The sequence below is a fragment of the Drosophila sechellia genome, unplaced genomic scaffold, assembly GCF_004382195.2.
Source record: "Drosophila sechellia strain sech25 unplaced genomic scaffold, ASM438219v1 U_48, whole genome shotgun sequence".
Lineage (NCBI taxonomy): Eukaryota > Metazoa > Arthropoda > Insecta > Diptera > Drosophilidae > Drosophila > Drosophila sechellia.
The window spans coordinates 5,001-21,831 of record NW_022611322.1 but is presented as its reverse complement, the minus strand read 5'-3'; the positions used below and the strand labels follow the sequence as shown (position 1 = coordinate 21,831).

General features: G+C 42.7%; 1 pseudogene; it reads right to left on the bottom strand.

Moving 5' to 3' along the window:
• Positions 1-8,576: 8,576 nt before the first annotated feature.
• LOC116803317 overlaps positions 8,577-16,831 on the bottom strand; it is an 8,457-nt pseudogene continuing 202 nt past the window's right edge.

Below are 16,831 nucleotides of genomic sequence, written 5' to 3'. Positions count from 1 at the left end.
ACCAAAGACTGGTAGCAAGCATATTCCTCTATATGAGGAGGGCTCACATTTGTCCTTATCTGGCCCTTTGAGCAGCGAGACAACTCGTGGGCACTTCCACTCAGCGGGAAAGTATCCTAATCGGATGCATCGGGAAAACAACGATGCAAGGTGCTCGGGTATGGCGCGCCAGACTGCCTTGCAGATAGTGCCATTAATGCCGTCCAAGCCGGGAGAGCGCCTGCTCTTCAACCGGGCAACACATGCATCAACCTCGAATACTTCGAGGGCCGGTGGGACTTCCTCCGCGATGGCAGTCGGTGCTTCGGACTCCGCAACTGGGAAGAAATTGCGGAGGAGCACTCGTGCACAGTCACCCCAATCGGTGATCATCTCGCCATTCACGCGGAGGCACCCAATCTCCGTGCACTTCCTGCGGCCTCGGCAAATCTTATAGACGCGCCCCCATGGGTCGTCGGCATGATCTCCCACGAAGCGTTTCCACTCATCCATTTTCGCCCTCCAAATGAGCTTCTTGTAGTTGGCTGAGGCCCGCCTCAGGTCGACCAATACACGCTCTATTGCGGCATCATCATCATGACGCCTTCCATTTTGAAGTAGGCGACGAAGTCTCCGGACTTCGCGCCTTGCATCACAGAGGTCGGCAGTCCACCAACGTGCTCTCCTGCTGGGCAATCGGATGGACTTTCTTCCCAGCGCAATATCACATACATTATGTACTATACTGCGCAGGGTCGAAACTTGCTGGTCCAACGGCGACTCTGAGAAGTTTTCCGGAAGTTCGGCTGCTCTACTCACCATTTCCTCCTTGAACAATCGCCAACGTGCATTGGAGAAGTTCCAGGACGGCACAGGAGCTATGCTCTCAACTGCGCGCGCGGTAGTTGGTTCGGCCACAACAGTAATGATGTTGTGGTCACTCAATTCCCACTCGTCCACTCTCCACTCATATGTGGCCCACATAGATGCTGCCTCATTGACGATTGTCACGTCGATATCGCTTGTAGCTCTGTAATTATCGAACGTGTACACCTCTGTTGACTGGTTTAGGGCGGCGACTCTTGCCTCCAGCATCCACTCTGACAGCAGCTCACCCCGTCTGTAGTTAGCTTGCCCCTCGGCATGACGAGAGAGTTTGCTAAGCCACATGGGGGACACTGCATTCGCGTCGAGGCCCAGGATTGCGGGGGTTCTGCTGGCCTGCAGCAGGACCGCATCCATGTACCGGATGTACGGTTCCAGAGGTGCATCATACTGGCAGTATGCGGCGCAAAGGAAGATTGAGCCAAAACTCCCTTTCACGACCAGACATACGCCATAATCTGTGGTGAGGGTCTCCACTGGCATACAGATGGCTTCCTGGTGATCCACTAGGATGGCTGCCTTCCCTCGCCGATCGATGAAAATTCTCATTCCTTCAGGCAGCACATCCATTCCGTCCCCGCCGAGATACGGCTCCTGCACCAGCGCGAACATAGACTCCGATCTCCTGAGTCGGACTCCGAGCTCGATGGTCGCAGCTCGGCCTCGGCCACAGTTCGCTTGGATGAAGCTAAACATTAGTGTCTAGCTTGCACCCTCGCCAGCAACGCCCCGTATATCGGGCAAACGCTCGAGAGCATGTAATGCCCCGAGGGTTGCCCTCTGTGGCGGCAGTTCCGGCAGTCCACCGGGTTTTGGCACTTTGCCGCAGTGTGGCCTTGTTGCCCGCACTGGCGACAGACACTATCCTTCTGCCGGCATTCGCTGACCTTGTGGTCGAAACCCACACATCTGTGGCAGGCGTATGTGCGGACCTGTGACCGGCATCGGAATGAGAACCACTTGATGTAGACACGACCTACATCAAGCTTCGCCATCGCCCGGTCGTCAACCTCCAGCGTCACATTTACTGTGGCGCCGTCAGCTACCGACCACGCCTTGGTCACCAGGTGCACTGACTTCTTAAACTGGGCCAGATTCATTTCGCTGTCGAAGTTGTTTTCGTGGAGCTCCTTCATAAACTCCTCAGGGCCGATAGCTGTGTCGACGTCATATACGACGACCTTCGGCTTCTCGGCCGCATTCCGTGCCACATTTAGGCCAACCTCGGCGAATCTTTTTGAAGCGACCACCTTCTGCAGCTCTCCCACCGAAGGAGTGCGAATGATCGCACCACCACCTCGACGGAGCTCACGGACCTCGTGTACTCTGACTCCGAGAGAGGGTGCAACCATCGTTCGCACCTTTTCCGCTATGTCTTTCCCCGATAGCGCAGGGTCGTCGCACTTCACCACCGCTGACCACGTCTCGCGGACCTTGGTAGTCCGCGGGGCAGCGATGGGTGCAACCTGCTGCATCTGGGGAGCATTGGCGGCCGTATTTTTCAACAGATTCAACGACGGCGGCGGCGGTGGCGGCATAGCAAGCCGCGTCTCCAGCTCTCCGCACCGGAGCATTAGCGCCAACACCAGCTCATCGTAGCGGCTGATAGCATATGAGAGCTCTTCCGTGTCCACTTCTCCTAGTCTGCGGAAGCTGCTTCTCACCATGCGCTGTGTGGCGGTGTTCTCGCAGTCTTTGGTGGCGGTGGGCTTGCGAATTCCGCAGCGTTTTGCATCTGCCTGGTGAGATTCCCGATAGCTTCATCAATGTTCCTGGGTGTGTTGAGGATGGGGTTCGGATTGACGGTGGAGAGCATCCAGGAGAGCATACCGGCCCACAATAACACTCGTTTAAGAGCACTAGTGCAGGTTTTTAAATAGGAGGAACATATGAAAAAATACAAGTATTTAATCACATATAAGAACTCCACCGGTAATACGCTTACATACATAAAGGTATAGTACTAACCACAATTGTAAGTTGTACTACCCGTATGAAGCACAAGTTCAACTACGAACGTTTTAACCGCAACAACTTTAATATACGCTATTGGAGCTGGAATTACCGCGGCTGCTGGCACCAGACTTGCCCTCCAATTGGTCCTTGTTAAAGGATTTAAAGTGTACTCATTCCAATTACAGGGCCTCGGATATGAGTCCTGTATTGTTATTTTTCGTCACTACCTCCCCGAGCTGGGAGTGGGTAATTTACGCGCCTGCTGCCTTCCTTAGATGTGGTAGCCGTTTCTCAGGCTCCCTCTCCGGAATCGAACCCTGATTCCCCGTTACCCGTTGCAACCATGGTAGTCCTAGATACTACCATCAAAAGTTGATAGGGCAGACATTTGAAAGATCTGTCGTCGGTACAAGACCATACGATCTGCATGTTATCTAGAGTTCAACCAATATAACGATCTTGCGATCGCTTGGTTTTAGCCTAATAAAAGCACATGTCCCATAAGGTTCATGTTTTAATTGCATGTATTAGCTCTAGAATTACCACAGTTATCCAAGTAACTGTTAACGATCTAAGGAACCATAACTGATATAATGAGCCTTTTGCGGTTTCACTTTTAATTCGTGTGTACTTAGACATGCATGGCTTAATCTTTGAGACAAGCATATAACTACTGGCAGGATCAACCAGAATAATGTTTTTCCTTCATATTCCATTCATATTTTTTGAATCGAAATAAGCAATATAATAGATATATAGATTTTTCACTTTATATAATTCCATGATTTTTATTATATTGAATAAAATTCAATATTTCGCCTTTGGGTAAAATTTTAAATATATAAATATAAGTAAAAAATCTATTCGATTACGGCCATTTTTATATAGCATTCGTAATCCATATTTTCATTTTTAATTTATACTTGTTTTACCAATATAACAAGAATTTCATATAATTATTGTAATATATATGTTTCTATAATTTTATCTTTTTATATATACATATTTCATTATAAAATATCATTTTATTTCCAACATACATAATTATTGTATCCACACATGTACAATTTTTGTTTAACCAATATAAATATTAAGTTAAATCATTTGCATTTTGAAGATAAATTTAAAATTTATCTCTTTTCATATATCTCTCTGGTAATATATAACATAAAACCAAGCGCATATGATAATATTTCCACATTTAATATATAATTTTATATTTCTTTCATAAGAATCCATATTTGTATTATACCGTAACGATATAATAATCCAACTATACGGCAGGTAATAAATTAATATTTGCCTGCCTCCAAAAATTAACGATAATATATGGAAACGATTTGTTATTCTATATATAATAGAAACTTGACTTTTGTTTCAACGATATTATCTAAAAAGCGTATATTCCTATTATCCGCGGAGCCAAGTCCCGTGTTCTATAGAACTGAGAAACAAATTTGTACGGATAATAATATACTTTATTTTATGTAACCAATATAAACATAATCCGAAATAAATATTTCGAATAATGCGGGAGGTCGGCAACCACTGCCTACCTATAGTAGTTTTTGAACCCGCTGTCCTCAAAGCGGGTATTTTCAATTCCGTTTGCCACCCAACATACGGTCTATTCTCTTATATATTAAGAGATTATAGGAACATTTCATTTTTTTTCCATTATTCATATATAATATGATTATTTTTTTTTTTATACATATAATAAATATTAATTTTTATATGTTTATTATTTAATTTACTCATATAATTGCCAAATTCATATGAATACATAAGTTTTGAACAATATGAGAGGTCGGCAACCACTGCCTACCTATAGTAGTTTTTGAACCCTCTGTCGTAATTCCGGTCGTTTACACTACTATACCCTCTCACTATAATGGCTTTTCTCTATAATACTAAGAGAATATGGGAATATCTCAGCATTTTTTCCCATATACATATAATAATTAACCATTTTCATATGTATATTATTTAATTTAATCATATAATTGCCAAAATCATATGAATACATAAGTTTTGAACAATATGAGAGGTCGGCAACCACTGCCTACCTATAGTAGTTTTTGAACCCTCTGTCGTAATTCCGGTCGTTTACACTAATACCCTCTCACTATAATGGATTTTCTCTATAATACTAAGAGAATGTGGGAATATTTCAGCATTTTTTCCCTTATACATATAATAATTAATCATTTTCATATGTATATTATTTAATTTACTCATACAATTGCCAAAATCATATGAATACATAAGTTTTGAACAATATGAGAGGTCGGCAACCACTGCCTACCTATAGTAGTTTTTGAACCCTCTGTCGTAATTCCGGTCGTTTACACTACTATACCCTCTCACTTAAATGGCTTTTCTCTATAATACTAAGAGAATATGGGAATATCTCAGCATTTTTTCCCATATACATATAATAATTAACCATTTTCATATGTATATTATTTAATTTAATCATATAATTGCCAAAATCATATGAATACATAAGTTTTGAACAATATGAGAGGTCGGCAACCACTGCCTACCTATAGTAGTTTTTGAACCCTCTGTCGTAATTCCGGTCGTTTACACTACTATACCCTCTCACTATAATGGATTTTCTCTATAATACTAAGAGAATGTGGGAATATTTCAGCATTTTTTCCCTTATACATATAATAATTAATCATTTTCATATGTATATTATTTAATTTACTCATACAATTGCCAAAATCATATGAATACATAAGTTTTGAACAATATGAGAGGTCGGCAACCACTGCCTACCTATAGTAGTTTTTGAACCCTCTGTCGTAATTCCGGTGGTTTACACTACTATACCCTCTCACTTAAATGGCTTTTCTCTATAATACTAAGAGAATATGGGAATATCTCTGCATTTTTTCCCATATACATATAATAATTAATCATTTTCGTATGTATATTATTTAATTTACTCATACAATTGCCAAAATCATATGAATACATAAGTTTTGAACAATATGAGAGGTCGGCAACCACTGCCTACCTATAGTAGTTTTTGAACCCTCTGTCGTAATTCCGGTCGTTTACACTACTATACCCTCTCACTTAAATGGCTTTTCTCTATAATACTAAGAGAATATGGGAATATCTCTGCATTTTTTCCCATATACATATAATAATTAACCATTTTCATATGTATATTATTTAATTTAATCATATAATTGCCAAAATCATATGAATACATAAGTTTTGAACAATATGAGAGGTCGGCAACCACTGCCTACCTATAGTAGTTTTTGAACCCTCTGTCGTAATTCCGGTCGTTTACACTACTATACCCTCTCACTATAATGGATTTTCTCTATAATACTAAGAGAATGTGGGAATATTTCAGCATTTTTTCCCTTATACATATAATAATTAATCATTTTCATATGTATATTATTTAATTTACTCATATAATTGCCAAATTCATATGAATACATAAGTTTTGAACAATATGAGAGGTCGGCAACCACTGCCTACCTATAGTAGTTTTTGAACCCTCTGTCGTAATTCCGGTCGTTTACACTACTATACCCTCTCACTATAATGGATTTTCTCTATAATACTAAGAGAATGTGGGAATATTTCAGCATTTTTTCCCTTATACATATAATAATTAATCATTTTCATATGTATATTATTTAATTTACTCATACAATTGCCAAAATCATATGAATACATAAGTTTTGAACAATATGAGAGGTCGGCAACCACTGCCTACCTATAGTAGTTTTTGAACCCTCTGTCGTAATTCCGGTCGTTTACACTACTATACCCTCTCACTTAAATGGCTTTTCTCTATAATACTAAGAGAATATGGGAATATCTTAGCATTTTTTCCCATATACATATAATAATTAACCATTTTCATATGTATATTTTTTAATTTACTCATATAATTGCCAAAATCATATAAATACATAAGTTTGAACAATATCAGAGGTCGGCAACGGTCTTTCCTCTATAATACTAAGATAATATGGGAATATTTCATCATTTTTTCCCTTATACATATAATAATTAATCATTTTCATATGTATATTATTTAATTTACTCGTATAATTGTCAAAATCCTATGAACACATAAGAGAATACAATATGAGAGGTCGGCGCAACCATAATATAGTAGTTGATGACGAGGTGTTTGGCAACTTGACACAATCCATTAAAGTCTTTATATTAATTATATGAAAGGGACAATATCATATGCGTCACTAAATTGATGACGAGGTGTTTGGCAACTTGATACAATTCTTTAAAGTCTTTATATCAAAAATTATATGATAGGGACAATATCATATGCGTCACTAAATTGATGACGAGGTGTTTGGCAACTTGACACAATTCATTAGAGTCTGTATATTAATTATATGATAGGGACAATATCATATGCGTCACTAAATTGATGACGAGGTGTTTGGCAACTTGATACAATTCTTTAAAGTCTTTATATCAAAAATTATATAATAAGGACAATATCATATGCGTCACTAAATTGATGACGAGGTGTTTGGCAACTTGACACAATCCATTAAAGTCTTTATATTAATTATATGATAGGGACAATATCATATGCGTCACTAAATTGATGACGAGGTGTTTGGCAACTTGATACAATTCTTTAAAGTCTATATATCAAAAATTATATGATAGGGACAATATCATATGCGTCACTAAATTGATGACGAGGTGTTTGGCAACTTGACACAATTCATTAAAGTCTGTATATTAATTATATGATAGGGACAATATCATATGCGTCACTAAATTGATGACGAGGTGTTTGGCAACTTGATACAATTCTTTAAAGTCTTTATATCAAAAATTATATGATAAGGACAATATCATATGCGTCACTAAATTGATGACGAGGTGTTTGGCAACTTGACACAATCCATTAAAGTCTTTATATTAATTATATGATAGGGACAATATCATATGCGTCACTAAATTGATGACGAGGTGTTTGGCAACTTGATACAATTCTTTAAAGTCTTTATATCAAAAATTATATGATAAGGACAATATCATATGCGTCACTAAATTGATGACGAGGTGTTTGGCAACTTGACACAATTCATTAAAGTCTTTATATTAATTATATGATAGGGACAATATCATATGCGTCACTAAATTGATGACGAGGTGTTTGGCAACTTGACACAATCCATTAAAGTCTTTATATTAATTATATGATAGGGACAATATCATATGCGTCACTAAATTGATGACGAGGTGTTTGGCAACTTGATTCAATTCTTTAAAGTCTTTATATCAAAAATTATATGATAAGGACAATATCATATGCGTCACTAAATTGATGACGAGGTGTTTGGCAACTTGACACAATTCATTAAAGTCTGTATATTAATTATATGATAGGGACAATATCATATGCGTCACTAAATTGATGACGAGGTGTTTGGCAACTTGATACAATTCTTTAAAGTCTTTATATCAAAAATTATATGATAGGGACAATATCATATGCGTCACTAAATTGATGACGAGGTGTTTGGCAACTTGACACAATTCATTAAAGTCTTTATATTAATTATATGATAGGGACAATATCATATGCGTCACTAAATTGATGACGAGGTGTTTGGCAACTTGACACAATCCATTAAAGTCTTTATATTAATTATATGATAGGGACAATATCATATGCGTCACTAAATTGATGACGAGGTGTTTGGCTACAGGAAAAAATCATTTATTTATCGAATCATCAAGCAAAGGATAAGCTTCAGTGGATCGCAGTATGGCAGCTGCTCAACCACTTACAACACCTTGCCTGTTACAAAAGTCGTTTACAATTGATTCTAGGCTTTGTCATTGTATTAAATAATGCTTTTATATGTAACTAGCGCGGCATCAGGTGATCGAAGATCCTCCTAATTTACTATGTTACAAATTACATTGGCATCACATCCATTGTCGTTTATAAAATAAATTATAAACTTTAAATGGTTTAGAAGCCATACAATGCAAATTGCCCCTTATTTATCATTGCAGTCCAGCACGGATACGACCTTAGAGGCGTTCAGGCATAATCCAACGGACGTAGCGTCATACCACTGTTCGCTCGAACAAGTATTGTGCCATTGGTCCGTACCTGCGGTTCCTCTCGTACTACGCAGGAATGCTGTCGCAACAACGTTTTGTCATTAGTAGGGTAAAACTAACCTGTCTCACGACGGTCTAAACCCAGCTCACGTTCCCTTGCATGGGTGAACAATCCAACGCTTGGTGAATTTTGCTTCACAATGATAGGAAGAGCCGACATCGAAGGATCAAAAAGCGACGTCGCTATGAACGCTTGGCCGCCACAAGCCAGTTATCCCTATGGTAACTTTTCTGACACCTCTTGTTAAAAACTCTTTAAACCAAAAGGATCGATAGGCCGAGCTTTTGCTGTCCCTGTGTGTACTGAACACCGAGATCAAGTCAGCATTTGCCCTTTTGCTCTATGTGTGGTTTCTGTCCGCACTGAGCTGGCCTTGGGACACCTCCGTTATTATTTGAGAGATGTACCGCCCCAGTCAAACTCCCTACCTGGCAATGTCCTTGAATTGGATCATACCTGAGTAATTGGAGTTATACCAAATTTTCAAATCAAAAATACATAAATGCATCGTTTTATTAAAGAATTTGTTTGCGATTATATAACAAACTCGTGATACTTTGATCAAGAAGCTTGCATCAAAACCCAATACCATAAGATATAATAAATATATCCGTATAATGGCTAGGAAATGATACACGTTCCATTTAATCAAGTAAGTAAGGAAACAATAAGAGTAGTGGTATTTCATTGACGATACCAAACCGAGGTCTAATATCTCCCACTTATTCTACACCTCTTATGTCTCCTTACACTGCCAGATTAGAGTCAAGCTCAAAAGGGTCTTCTTTCCCCGCTAATTATTCCAAGCCCGTTCCCTTGGCTGTGGTTTCGCTAGATAGTAGATAGGGACAGTAGGAATCTCGTTAATCCATTCATGCGCGTCACTAATTAGATCAGTCGCGATCGAACACTCGACGAGTGCAGACGTGCCTGCGGATCGACAGCAAATTGTTAGCAAATTGTTAGCAAATTGTTCACAGTTGTAAGTCCCGTTACTTGTGCCCAGCCACTTCGCGTCGCGTGATCTTGTCGCGCGTTTTGATTGGCCCAGCCAACGTACCTAACGGTAGTTCGCACTAACACCATCGCACACCCGAGTGTGCGTGTTATCAGCGCAAAAAACCCAGTGCTCGAAGCAGCGGTATAATTGCAAAGCAGCAGCCACGTGCTGCCTGGCTCACCGGCTTACGGTGCCCAGCTTCCCCCCCCCCCCCCTCCTCACTCCTTATCAACTTTGGAGAAGATGGACTGGCAGGCCCCCCCGCGCACCCACAAGCTTGGAACAACACCACGCAAAAAGGCTCTGAGAACACGCAAGAGCAGCTCTAGCAGCGAGGGAAGCACCTCGCATACAGAGCCGGGCGAGATAAAGCGAAAACCGGCAAAGAAAGCACAGGGAGAGGAGCTGGAAGATAAGCCAAGCACTAGCGCAGCTCTGCGCAAGAAGCTCGCCAACAACGCCTTCGCTTTACTCTCGACCGAAGAAGACGAGTACGACCAAGAGAGCTCTGATGACGAACCCGGACCTAAAGACGATTCCAAGCCCAAGACCCCCGAGAAACCAAAGCCCACCCCGAAGACCATCAAGCCACCTCCGATTTTTATCCCCGATGTGACCAACATCTCGGCACTCGTCAAGATGATCACGACTCTTGTAGGCCCGAAGAACAATTTTACCTACAAGACCGTGAATGGCAACAACGTACGTGTCATGATGCCGGACAAAGAGTCCTATACAGCTCTGCGTCTCCAACTTGTGGCCCAAAACAAGAGGCATCGGACTTTCCAGCCGAAAGATGAACGTGCATACAAGGTTGTCATCAAAGGACTCCACCACTCCACCGATCGTGAGGAAATCATTGAAGACCTTCGCAGACAAGGGCACGCTGTTAGAGATCTGCACAATCCCATTGGCAGAAGAACTAAAGAACCGCTGGGAATATTCTTCGCCAACCTGGAGCCTTCCAGCAACAACAAAGACGTCTACCAAGTCAAGCGGATCTGCAGGTCGGTAGTAACCATTGAACCGCCGCAGAAGTTCAACGACGTGCCTCAATGCTTCAGGTGCCAAGGATTCGGTCATACACAGCGTTACTGCTTCCTGGAATACCGATGTGTAAAGTGTGGAGGCCCTCACGAATCGAGGGCATGTGAGAAGAGGGAGGACGACAAAGCGTGCTGCTTCCACTGCCAGGCGGACCATCCTGCGTCTTTCAAGGGATGCCCTGCATACAAAAGGGCCAAAGCACTCGCTGCTCCGAAAACAAGGCCCGTCGCTAATGCTAACAAGGCGCCGCCCGTGGCATCACCAAACGTCACCTCTGGCAGGAGCTACCGAGACGCCCTCAACGGAGTGCACGCAGCACCGCAGAATCCCACAACCCCAGTCCAAACCCAAACAGAAACCCCACACTCCGGTCAGATAGAAGCGATGTTCGCTCGCATGGAAGGAATGATGGAAAGGATGATGGAGCGCATGTTCACCCAGATGACACAGCTGGTGGCCACCATTCTCAACAGCAAGTCATGCAACTAAAGCTCCACCTAGTCGTCTGGAATGCGAACGGCCTGCAGAACAGCAAGGCCATAGTCGAGCACCATCTGAAGACCCACCAGATCGATATCCTACTCGTAGCCGAAACCCACTTCTCCCCCAGATCCCACTTTAATATCAGCGGATATGACCTCATCCATGCAGACCATCCTTCTGGCAGAGCACGCGGTGGAGCAGCCATCCTCATCAGGAGCGGTATTCAATACCTAGAGCTGCCCGCGTTTCAGCAAGACTGGGCACAATGTCCTGTCATCAGGATTGTCAGCCCGCAAGGAGATTTAGACATTGGAGCGGTCTACTTTCCCCCCAGATACCGCATAACAGCATCTCACCTCAGTGAGTTCTTCGAGCATTTTGGGCCCCGCTTCATAGCAGCTGGAGATTATAACGCCAAACATTCTTGGTGGGGATCGCGCGCCAACAACCCCAAAGGGAAAACTCTGTTTGGGTACCTGCAACGCCACCGACTGGACTGCCACTCCACTGGCGAGCCCACTCACTGGCCAACGAATCCCCTCAAGACTCCAGACCTACTGGACTTTGCTGTGTCGAAAGGCATAGGGCATGCGAAGATCAGCTGCACAACAAATGCTGATCTCCTGTCAGACCACTGTGCAATAAACGTGCTAATCAACACGCCAGTCCTCAGGAAAACCCCGCTCAGAAGGCTCACTGGAAAATATACCGACGCCGCCAAGTTCGCGTCCTGGATGCTCTCCACCGTCAATCCGAACCCCATCCTCAACACACCCAGGAACATTGATGAAGCTATCGGGAATCTCACCAGGCAGATGCAAAACGCTGCGGAATTCGCAAGCCCACCGCCACCAAAGACTGCGAGAACACCTAGCAGGGACCTCCACCTCTGGTCCCCGGAAATTGCGGCACTCGTGACTGAGAAGAGGCGTCTCAGGAGAGTTTGGTTCTTGACGCGCAATCCAAGAGACAAAACAGCGCTCAATCACGCCACAAAGGAGTTGAAGGACAAGATCTCCAGCCTACGCCAGGACTCCTTCCTCAGATTCCTCGAGGAACTCTCTCCCGGGGACCCAGACCACAATCTGTGGAACGTCACCCGCCACATTAAACGACCAGCCAAAAAGGTTTCCGCAGTGCGCAAAGCAGATGGATCCTGGTGCCTTTCGGATGCTGAAAGAGCAGAAGCTTTCGCCGAACACCTTTACAACGCCTTCTCTCCGTTCGACTGCTGCACTGCCGAAGAACATGCTGAAACAGCCCGGTTTCTCAATAGCCCAAGCTCTCCCGGTCCCCCGTTGGAACCAGTCGACCCTGAGGAAGTTGCGCAGGAGATTGCTCTACTGAAGAACAACAAATCTCCAGGCCTGGATCGTATAGATGCGGCGGCCCTAAAAATGCTCCCATCCCGCTGCACACAAATGCTGGCCAGCATTTACAACAGCTGCTTCCGGCTAGGGTACTTCCCGGAAGAGTGGAAAAGAGCAGAGGTTATTGTCCTCCTCAAGCCTGGTAAGCCTGAAGCCAATCTCGCCTCCTATCGTCCGATTAGTTTGCTGGCAATCCTCTCCAAAATACTCGAAAGAGTATTTTTGCGCAGAGTATTGCCAGTACTGGATGAGGCTGGTTTGATCCCCGATCACCAGTTTGGCTTCAGGCGCTCCCACGGAACACCAGAGCAATGCCACCGGCTAGTCGAACGGATCCTCGAGGCATTCGAGCAAAAGAAATACTGCTGCGCTGTAATGCTCGACGTGAAGCAGGCATTCGACAGAGTTTGGCATCCTGGACTCCTCCATAAACTCAAATCCTACCTCCCAAGCCCCCATTTTACCCTCCTCAAATCCTACACTGAGGGAAGAGCATTCCAAGTCAGATGCGGAAGTGCAATAAGCCTACCCAGACTGATCAGAGCTGGAGTTCCGCAAGGCAGTGTGCTCGGACCAATACTGTACACCCTTTACACCGCAGACCTTCCCATAATCCCCTCCAGGAACCTAACTATAGCGACTTATGCAGATGACACGGCTTTCCTCGCCTCCTCATCCGACCCACGAGAAGCCTCCGAAACAATCCAAAGGCAAATGGACGCGCTACATCCCTGGCTCAGCAGGTGGAACATCGTAGTGAACGCGGAAAAATCTACCCAAACAACATTTGCACTAAGGAGAGGAGACTGCCCACCGGTCACGCTAAACGGAGTCATCATTCCCAACGCACCCGCACCCAAGTACCTAGGACTTACCCTGGACCGCAGGCTCACTTGGCGTCCCCACATCGTCAGCAAACGCATACAGGCCGATGCGCGTCTGAGGCAGATGCATTGGCTTATTGGGAGAGGGTCCAAGCTAAGGCAGAACCACAAAATCCTGGTGTACAAGGCAATTCTCAAGCCCATCTGGACCTACGGGATACAGCTATGGGGCACGGCAAGCCACACGAATCGCCTGCGTATACAGCGGTTCCAGAATAGGTGCTTGAGAATTGCCTGTAATGCGCATCCCTACCACGAGAATGTCGCCATACATAGGGAACTTGGAATCCCACAAGTCGCTGATGAAATCTCCAGGCTCAGCGAGAGATACCTGAAAAGGCTCGAAAACCACCCTAACCACCTCGCCACCAACCTGTTAGACAATAGCCAAACAAGCAGACGTCTCATGAGGAGACACCCTCTCGATCTTCCACAACAATAGACAACACATATAAAACCCGCCACAAATACATGTACAATAGTATCCCTTAAGCTAATGTTCCCCCGCAAAACCATTTAATTATTGTCCACTAGGACAGATTTTAAATAAATAAACGCACGCTAAAAAAAAAAAAAAAAAAAAAAAAAAAAAAAAACTAATTAGATGACGAGGCATTTGGCTACCTTAAGAGAGTCATAGTTACTCCCGCCGTTGACCCGCGCTTACTTGAATTTCTTCACTTTGACATTCAGAGCACTGGGCAGAAATCACATTGTGTCAACACCCGCTAGGGCCATCACAATGCTTTGTTTTAATTAGACAGTCGGATTCCCCAAGTCCGTGCCAGTTCTGAATTGATTGTTAATTGATAATCGTTATAATTGATAAGAACTAATTGGTTTAACCCAAATAGTATTCTTAAAAATTTTAGCAAGAAAGTTCCACAATTGGCTACGTAACTAAACTATCCGGGGAACAAGTAACTAACATAAATGCTAGAAACTCTATTTACCCAGAACGAGCACATAAACCATGTTATTGTTTCCCAATCAAGCCCGACTATCTCAATCTTCAGAGCCAATCCTTATCCCGAAGTTACGGATCTAATTTGCCGACTTCCCTTACCTACATTATTCTATCGACTAGAGACTCTTCACCTTGGAGACCAGCTGCGGATATTGGTACGGCCTGTTGAGAAGTTTGCGTGTCCCCACCATAAATTTTCAAGGTCCGAGGAGAAAATATCGACACAACAGTATATGTCATGCTCTTCTAGCCCATCTACCATATCTCTCTGCGAAAGACTTCCATGGTAGTACGGCTATAAAACAGAAAAGAAAACTCTTCCGATATCTCTCGACGGCTTCTTTATGGTCGTTCCTGTTGCCAGGATGAGCACGAGGCCCATATTTAATAACAAACGGATACTCAACAGGTTACGGAATTGGAACCGTATTCCCTTTCGTTCAAAATTATTCAAGTGTATTATATTCGCTTTGTTTATATAGTTAGGCATTTTTGTTTTACTTGAAAATTTTCGGCTTTCGCCTTGAACTTAGGACCGACTAACTCGTGATCAACCACTGTTCACACGAAACCCTTCTCCACTTCAGTCCTCCAAGGTCTCATTCGATTATTTGCTACTACCACCAAGATCTGTACCAATGGCAGCTCCATGCAGGCTTACGCCAAACACTTCTACGCATACCATTGTACCTTCCTACTCACTAAAGTTTCAAAATTTATATCACAAGTAATATAAATCATCTACTTTAGCGGTAATGTATAGGTATACAACTTAAGCGCCATCCATTTTAAGGGCTAGTTGCTTCGGCAGGTGAGTTGTTACACACTCCTTAGCGGATTTCGACTTCCATGATCACCGTCCTGCTGTTTTAAGCAACCAACGCCTTTCATGGTATCTGCATGAGTTGTTAATTTGGGCACCGTAACATTACGTTTGGTTCATCCACAGCGCCAGTTCTGCTTACCAAAAGTGGCCCACTGGGCACATTATATCATAACCTTGAACTTCATATCAAGAAAGTTAAGGTTCTTACCCATTTAAAGTTTGAGAATAGGTTAAGATCGTTTCGACCCTAAGGCCTCTAATCATTCGCTTTACCAGATAAGATTATTTTATATAATATTAAAATGCACCAGCTATCCTGAGGGAAACTTCGGAAGGAACCAGCTACTAGATGGTTCGATTGGTCTTTCGCCCCTATACTCAATTCTGACAATCGATTTGCACGTCAGAACTGTTTCGGTCTTCCATCAGGGTTTCCCCTGACTTCAACCTGATCAAGTATAGTTCACCATCTTTCGGGTCACAGCATATATGCTCAAGGTACGTTCCAGTTAGAGGCATAAATAATATAAATATACATTATACATAACTATATAGAACGCCCCGGGATTGTGTTAATTAGCTATAAATAGCTAAAAAACTAATCCCATTATTAGTCAAGTTAATTACGCTATTAGGTTTACATCCCAATAACTTGCACATATGTTAGACTCCTTGGTCCGTGTTTCAAGACGGGTCCCGAAGGTATCCTGAATCTTTCGCATTGTTAATCATACAAGAGCATATAATAAACACAAAAATCAATGATAATTATGCCATTATATAATTCCGAAAAATTAACGCTCTGTAATAATATAAATCTATCAGCACTTTATCAAATTAATAACATTTATTCTGTGTTAAAATGCAAGCAATTTAATTGGAATAAACTATAAGTTATATTTTATGATAAATTTGGGATATGCTAATAGATTACAATGTCCTTATATGGAAAAAATGCACATTATTCTTAATAATATTATTTAAATATTACAATTTTAATGATGAATTTTCCATAACGGATATTCAGGTTCATCGGGCTTAACCTCTAAGCAGTTTCACGTACTGTTTAACTCTCTATTCAGAGTTCTTTTCAACTTTCCCTCACGGTACTTGTTTACTATCGGTCTCATGGTTATATTTAGTTTTAGATGGAGTTTACCACCCACTTAGTGCTGCACTATCAAGCAACACGACTCTTTGGAAACATCATCTAGCAATCATTAACGTTATACGGGCCTGGCACCCTCTATGGGTAAATGGCCTCATTTAAG